The following is an 8,448-nucleotide window of genomic DNA, read 5'->3' as shown; positions in this document are numbered from 1 at the left end:
GTGAGAAGACTGCAATGAGGAAGAGGATAGAGAGGGAGGGAGGGAGCCGTGGGATGCAGCTCCACTTTTTCCTCAGTGCAGCCCGAGAGCTGCGGCATCGGACCGCCTCAACGTGGGACGGGAAAACAAATTCGCAAGAACAAAATCAAGCAAAAAAAGGAAATCTACAGATGGCACGGCTTCATAAGGATAGTGACTATTTTTGGTCATGAAAAGAAAGCTGAACTAGCCATTATTTTCTGCCGCTTCTCCCAGTTAACTTGGGTTGGTTCCCCCATGACATGGTCGGGCAAATAGTTAAATGTTGTTAAATGATGACAGAATTAGAGAATTAGACAGAATCAAGAAAATTCCAACACTTGGCCTTAACATTTCAACATTATTTTGTAGATTTCAGCTGCACGCCCTTAACTTGGTCACAGCGCCCCGACCACGACAACGGGTGACCAAAAGACCGGCGACCAAAAGACCGGCGACCAAAAGACCGACGACCAAAAGACCGGCGACAAAACAAGGTAAAACAACACGGTCTACGCATCAATAAAAGCCAACAATGGCCATGAGCAGTTTCACTGAGCCGGCGTGTGAGTGTATAAGAGTTTGTATGTACATGCGTTGTCCCTTTAAGAAGCTACGTCAGTCAGGGTCTTAACAAGTTCTCCAACAAAAAACAAGAAAAGTCCGGGAAATTTGGAGCTTTTCTTTAGCCTAATAATTAATAGGGCATTAAGTATGACTAAATAGTAATTCGCAGTTTGTATTTAGGGATTTTGAGTAAAGATTTAAATGGTAATTATCACTTACCTTCCGGGCGACCAAAAGACCGGCGACCAAAAGACCGGCAACCAAAAGATCGGCGACCAATCGACCGTGCACCAAAATTTCAACCCAAAATAGAAATTACGGGCAAATTTCAGTCAATTTTGTGCAACTTTCCAAAAGCCCGCTCTAAAAACTACTAGTACTAAAATCTTGGATCTGGAACGATTAATCCACCCCAATACAAAAAAACATCACTTGTCGTAGTTTTTCGTATTGCTCGAATTAAAACGTAACTTATTGTGTCAAAGTGTACATCACATCGTAAAAATCCATTGGAATCAAATGTCATCGTGGTGGACTTTATCATATCTGCAAATATTCTATAATTGCTCATCGAATCCATTTTGGATGGCAGCGAAAGAGTTAAGCGCCACCAGCGTATCGTGCGCGTTGCCATGGTGACTCACGCCATCTGCCTTTGCGGCATGCATGCCAGCACATGCAAAAAAAATATATTTATATATATGAACAGATCTTTAAAAAAAAAAAAAAAATACTTTTCTGAGCCCAGATCGCACGGAGGCCTTAGAAGTATACCACAAACTAAACACCTGTCACTGCACGAGGGGGAGGGGGAAGCGGGAGCAACAGATGCCGCTAAGCGCAAATGAGCTCCCCGCACATCGATGGACGGTATCACCAGTAACGGGTGGGCTTCTTAGCGTACTGGCTCGTCATCAAGGGCGCTTTTATTGTTATGCCTCTACGCTTCGCTTGTGCCCTTCTTTTGTTCATGCCAACACTGTTTCTATCGGTCACTTGATTCCGTGCAGAACCGTCCTGATTCTGTGAAGAGCAGTTCTTGATTCCTTTTCTTAACCTCTTAGAAGCAGACAAGTGTGTTTTTTTGGTTGTCATAAGACTGACTACAATGTTACATTTTGGACAATAAGGGCCTGCCGTCCACTTATGATGTTTTTCTCAGAAACAACATCATGTTAAAAGATCATTCTTTGTTTTTACTCAGGTCCCAATTCGCCTAAATATTAAAGAGAAAATAAAAATGCATGCCTTGCAAAAAGTCTGGGTCTTAAGAGGTTAAAAGTTTTTCTGCGCGATTATTATCAAATTAATCATCTTGAAATGACCAGCTATAAAGAAAATGAATGCAGTTATGTTAAAAAAATACTAAATTATTTGCGAGACAAAAAAAAATAAAGATTTTGTTTGTAAACAAATAGCCGTCGATATTCTTGTGCATCTTGGGCAGATTGATATACATTATTCAAAAAGTGCAAAATATTTCATCATAGGTTCCAAGCAGAAAATTATGTACCAACTCAGCATATTATAAACACGCGCCTGTGGCATAGGGCATAAAAAATAACTATAAAGTGCATAACATCCTATTAAATGATACAATTAAAACTAAGTCTATATGATACACATTTCGTAAACATTACCGATCACTGCTGGGAGAAAAAAAATCGGTCCGACAATTAAATTAAATGAAATTTCTGTGTTGAGCGGGTGCAATTTAACAGCGACATCTTACCGCCGCGATAAAACTGGAGGTGTAATATATTATCTTGCAGTGTATTCCGCAGACTGTTTTGTTGCAGAAAACTGATAACTGTAAAAGTAAAATCCTGGGGAGGGGGCTAAAAAGTACTTAAAAAAACAACAACTAAAAAATAGAGGTATAATTGCAATCCGCCTGCAGCAGGTGGTTTGGTGGAATGACTTAAAAAACAATCGATTGCGTTTTACAAAGTTACCAGTAAAAATAGTATCAATTTCCCCCCCAAAAATGGCTGCTGCATCTTTCAATGTACGGCGTGTTGTCAATGCTATTTTAGATTGACATAGAAAGTCCAATTTGAAAGACTAAAGTCTTCTACCTTTTATCATTAAGAAGCTTATCAATAGTGTTGTTAAACCTGACATTAAGTCCACTGAGATAGCAAAGCCAGGTTTCTGCCAAGCAGAACCTTTTAATACGCTTCAGTAATTCATTATTGGCAAAGGCCCCAAACCATAATCTGCACTTTAGTCATAGAGCAAGTTGCTGTCCCTTTAACTAATTCCCTACCATTGATAGACGTGAAATCCATTTCGACTGGGACGGCCGGCATTGAATGATCTTGTTTCAATGCCGTTGAAGAGCAATCAAAATGTCTAATCCACTCCAAAAAATATTAAAGGGTTCAAAATTATAATATATTATTATATTTTTATTATATATATGTATATATGTGTATATGTATATATGTATATATGTCTGTGTATGTGTATATCTATATGTATATATATATGTATATGTATACGTATATATGTCTGTGTATATGTATATATGTCTATGTGTGTGTATATCTATATGTATATATATATATGTATATGTCTGTGTATATATACATATATATGTATATATATGCATATGTATATTATATATGTGTATGTATATGTGTATATGTCTGTGTATATATACATATATATATGTATATATATGCATATGTATATTATATATGTGTATGTATGTGTATATGTATATATGTATATGTGTATGTGTATATATATGTATATATGTGTATCTCTATATATGTATGTATATGTATATATACATGTATATATGCATATGTATGTGTATGTATATATATGCATATGTATATATGTATGTTCATATTTATATATGTATATATACGTATATATGTATGTATATATTTATATATGCATATATATGTATATATTTATGTGTATATATATACATGTATATGTATGTATATATTTATGTATGTATATATATTTTTTTCCAGCAACACGCTTATTTATTTATTAACTTATTTATTTACTTATTTATTACCTATCTATTTATGTCTAAAATGTCTTTTCCTGTGTTTGTATTCTCACCCTCTTGCTACTGTGACAATGAAATTTCCCAAATACGGGATGAACAAATTTATCCAATCCAATCCAAAACATTGGGAAGCTTGTCGTGTGTTTTCAGTGGTAATATGCCAAAGTTATTGTGCAATCAACAAAACAATTCTTCTATATCTATCACTGTAAATCCAGGAATACATTTTTAAGTTTTTCTATGGTATAGGGCCATGAGAGCTTTATGGTTTGGATCCACAAATACGTTTTCAAAGCTCGCGTATCGATCTTAAACGCTTGATACTTTGGGAACCTAGCCATTCCTTTCAAATCCAGAAAGAGAGCAAAAGAGGAACGCAACAACAACAAAAAAAAGCTTGAGTAGCTGTTATTTATAGCCCCCTTTTCCCAGGTAATGGCCACCAAATGCTTTGCAGGAACAGGCCCAGAATGCAGAGCAGCCCGAGCCATGAACATAAAAGACGAGCAACAAGCTGAGCATAAAAAGGAGCAGACAGCAAAGCGGCGCGCAATCGCCATTCCCAAATGCAAAGCGTCCAGCAACGCTGATGAACGGCCAACGTCTTAAGGTACTTTCAGCATCTTCTTCTTCTTTTTTTTTCTTTTTGATTGGCACGGAAATGAGCGATGGGCGTGTGTACTCTCAGCAAATCAACTGTTACCTCAGAGTCCAATTATTAGCACCATTAAATTTGTCACCTTGAGGGGGGATTCAGTCCTACTGTACCCTTTTATTTTGAAGCCTCCTTTTATTGCTACAGAACAAAGTGTGAAGTCAATAATTAGTCCTTCAGGGGACGTGAGAGCAACTCGTCTATAGTGAAAGTGGACTCTTGCATGTTCTCGTGAGGACCGTAACATGTCAAACCAATACACCGACAATAACATCATTAAAATTTAGAAAATTGCCCTTCACGCTGCAATATCTGTCACTTCGCTTTATTTACAGTACAATGCAATTTATTTACAGCAGTCGTCTAGCCAAAAAAGAAAAAAAATACTTTTTGTTTTTATAACCAATCTAGCTTTCTGCCTTAACTGGTATTTTTAATTTTGGAAAAATCCTTCCCGAGAATTTGGCTGAGTGAATCAAGGCAAGTTTTTGTGAGTGCAGGTTTATTCGTTAGCATTAAGCTAATGGATTTAAAAAAAACTGAATGTATTTTGTGTTGGATTTCACATTATGTGCCATTTTTTGTCAGGTGTGGTTAGTGTGACAGTTTATCTCAATTGGAGTCTAATGAAGTGTCTGAAAAGCATCAACATGGGACTCATTTGAAGGGTCTGTTGACTGGTGATCTGCCAAACATGACTATTTTTGGTCGATTAAATGTTATAGCTGATTCCCGAGATAGTCCTAATTTTTCAAACTTCAATCTTAATTTAACATCGCACAACCCCTAGTACAAGCAAGTATGATTTCATTCATACCAAATTTGCATTAGAGGTTGAATACCATACACCAAATATAATACAATAGTCTCCCTTTATGATATCTAATTCTGATAATCCCGATTCTACTTGGTGTGCACCAGTTATGAAATGATTCTTTCAAATTATGACACTCCAAATACAAAGGTTAATTCCAAGCAATATAACTTCAATTGTGGCAGAATTCATTCCAATTTTCACACTATTCACTCCAAATATTACAGAATTCAAGTACAATAGGAGTCACTCCAATTATGGATTTATTCCAATTGTGATACAATTCACTCCAAAATAATAGATTTACTACATTGACTCACTCATAATACATTTTACTTTTTGATAGATACATCTAGCCACACTTATGATACAATTCAGTCCAAATACAATGGCATTGACTCAAATGAGCACATTATTCACTCCAAAAATGATTAAAATCATTCATTCATTTCAACCACGACGCAATTAATTTCATAGCTGTTCCGTTTAGATATGATTGACACCAATTACAATGCAATCAAGTTTTTGTCGTTTCATGTGCTAATAGCCGAAGATTTACAGGCTTTTGTGCCATTTTTGAAAACGTGATTGTCGGATAAGTGAGTCGTAAGAGCCAAAGTCTTCAATACCTGTTACACAATATAAAAAATGATTTCGTAATGCCATTTGAAAGCTATAAAATGATATTCAGGCCGCGGCATCATGGACAATTATGACGAGGCGTTGATGCGTGTCGGGTTTTTTTTCCACCCCCCTTTCAGCCCCCGAGGCCCTTTTGCATACTGGCCAGCCTCAGGAAAAGATTTAATAACGACATGTCTTCCACATTACTGCGCTCAAAGTTCAATTTTCAGTTCAATTTCACATCGATTTGGGGAGCGTGCGTGAAGGTGAATCACCTTGAGGAAACGACGGAGGTGCATCTGCCTCTCTCTCTCTCTCTCTCTCTCTCTCTCTCTCTCTCTCTCTCTCTCTCTCTCTCTCTTCTCTCTCTTTTTCTCTCTCGCCCCGCGGCAATGCAAAGGAACGCTCTCCCCCGAGATTCCAATCAGACGGCGTAACAGAGACGCTTCCAGTAAGATCAGGAAGATGTAGATGATGGTTATAGATTTCAGGGGCTCTCAGGTGCATTAGGCCGTATCGCGGCTTCCCCGCAAGGCCACTTAATGCCCTCCCTGGCTTGTGATGGAGGGAAGGAGGCAGGCAGGCTGGCTGGCTGGCTGGCTGGCTGGCCAAACGCCCGCCCGCCAGCCCGCCAGCCCGCCAACCTGCCTGGATGACTGACTGGATGGCTGGCTGGCTGGCATGCAAGCAAACGTGTGCAGCCATGAACAGGAAATGCATTTAGACACGTTTATCAGCGGCACGCCAACACGCATCAATAAAAGTCGTCAATGTGGGCGCGCTGCTCCGGAAGGGAAGGCCATACGTGATTTATCATTACATATAGCATATAAACGTGGCTCTCTTTTAGGCGTCGTTCAATGCTGTTAACTCAGCTGTTGCCGTTGACGGTGACAGATGTCCAATTCATTTTGAAGGGGCAAAAGCTCAAGATGGCCGACCTTGACTTTTCAAGCCAACCAATTTCATGTGATTTTTTTATTTTATTTTATTTTTTGTACGTTTTGGGGATGAGAAAAAAGTCACATATTTTTCGGACTATAGGTCGCACTTTTTCCGTATTTTGGGTGGGCCTGCGACGGTACACGGTCGATTGGTCGCCGGTCTTTTGATCGCCGATCTTTTGGTCGCCGGTCTTCTGGTCGCCCAGAAGGGCGACAGAAGGGCGACCAGCACTATTATTGATAATTACCATTTAAATCGTTGCTCAAATTCCCTAAATACAAACTGCCAATTACTATTTAGTCATACTTAATGCCCTATTAATTATTAGGCTAAAGAAAAGCTCCAAATTTCTTGTACTTTTATTGTGTTTTGTTGGAGAACTTGTTAAGACCCTGACTGATGTAGCTACTTAAAGGGCCAACGCATGTATACATACAAACTCTTATACACTCACACGTCGGCTCAGTGAAACTGCTCATGGCCATTATTGGCTTTTATTGATGCGTAGAACGTGTTGTTTTACCGTGGTTTGTCGCCGGTCTTTTGGTCGTCGGTCTTTTGGTCGCCCGTTGACGCGGTCGGGGTGACCAAAAGACCGCAACCAAAAGACTGGGACCAAAAGACCGGTGACCAGAAGACCGGCGACCAATCGACCGCACACGGCCTGCGACTAATACTCAAGTGGGAGTTGCTTAAATGTTTATTTTTCTCTCTCTGATCACTGCCATGTTGTCTTTTTTGGCAATAGTTAATTGAGAAACTGTTAACAGGCACCTATTGATGCATTTATCTGTTAATGATTTTGATGAGATGCGAGGAAAGAATGCTTCTGCGTTTAATGGGGAAAAATATTGGATGTGGTGTATGAAAATTATTGTTAGTGAGGAAACAAGCGTGTTGGGAAGGTAGACTAATAAAAGTGGGATATTAAACGAATGTGTTTTTAAGATTTAAATTGATAGGAATGTTATGAGAGTAATTTTGTCTTTTGAAAAAAAACTAATATGGCCAGGGATTATTTTGCAATAACACAATTTATAATAACACAATTTCATAATGAAGAAAAAAAACCTTTGTAACAATATCAGAAAAGTAATATTTGTATGAGTAAAAATCGTCATGCAGGAATAATGTTGTTGTTTTAATATTTTAATTTAAAAAGTAATGTTTTGAAGATAATTGCATCATAAAGTTATCCAATTCTTATCCAATTTAAAGTAATAATATTAAACACTTGTACATGTCATTTGGAGTTGGAATGAAAATAATATTAAGAAAGTAGCATTTTTAAAATTGATCAAATTTGTGCGGTGCTAAAACAGACATTATTTTTGGGAAAGTTATATTATTATTATATATGTTTTTACAATATGAGAGAGATTTCGCATGAGTAAATTAGTCCTGAAAACTTTTGAATATGAAATCAATCAACATTAGGAAATTGCGTTACCTCAAATATGTAATGCTTGTCATGTTTGCGACATTGCGCACCAATGCATTAACGAGCGCATAACGCTATTTAACGAATGTCTTCACTTTGTCTTCCTTCCTCTGCGGTCATTTAATCAGGAAGTAGTCGTCCCTCTCAGTCGCTCGCTGTCTAATTATGCCTTAGTTCACCGGATGCCCCCCACGGGACACGCTCAACGCACAATGAAAGCAAGCACTACTCTAAAAAGAAAAAGAACTGCTTCGTACTTTGTCCTCCTTCTGCCATTACCAAACGCCCCAAAAAAACTGCCCTCAAAGCTGTAATGAGAACTGCTCCTCCATGGCCAGATTTTTGGTTGTTCT

The 8,448-nt window shown here is 38.1% G+C and overlaps 1 protein-coding gene across 1 annotated transcript in view; it reads left to right on the top strand.

The window, feature by feature from the left end:
* Nucleotides 1-8,448, top strand: part of LOC144090294 (nardilysin-like) — a 64,724-nt gene that overhangs the window by 35,268 nt on the left and 21,008 nt on the right. Inside the window, exons 4-5 of the mRNA XM_077621678.1 lie at nucleotides 391-515; nucleotides 4,074-4,226. The gene's annotated coding sequence lies outside the window, so the exon portion shown is untranslated. The remainder of the gene's footprint in view (nucleotides 1-390; nucleotides 516-4,073; nucleotides 4,227-8,448) is intronic.

Source organism: Stigmatopora argus, chromosome 15 (genome assembly GCF_051989625.1).
Source record: "Stigmatopora argus isolate UIUO_Sarg chromosome 15, RoL_Sarg_1.0, whole genome shotgun sequence".
NCBI lineage: Eukaryota > Metazoa > Chordata > Actinopteri > Syngnathiformes > Syngnathidae > Stigmatopora > Stigmatopora argus.
Note: the sequence above shows the minus strand (reverse complement) of the source record. Positions and strands in the feature narration are given on the sequence as shown.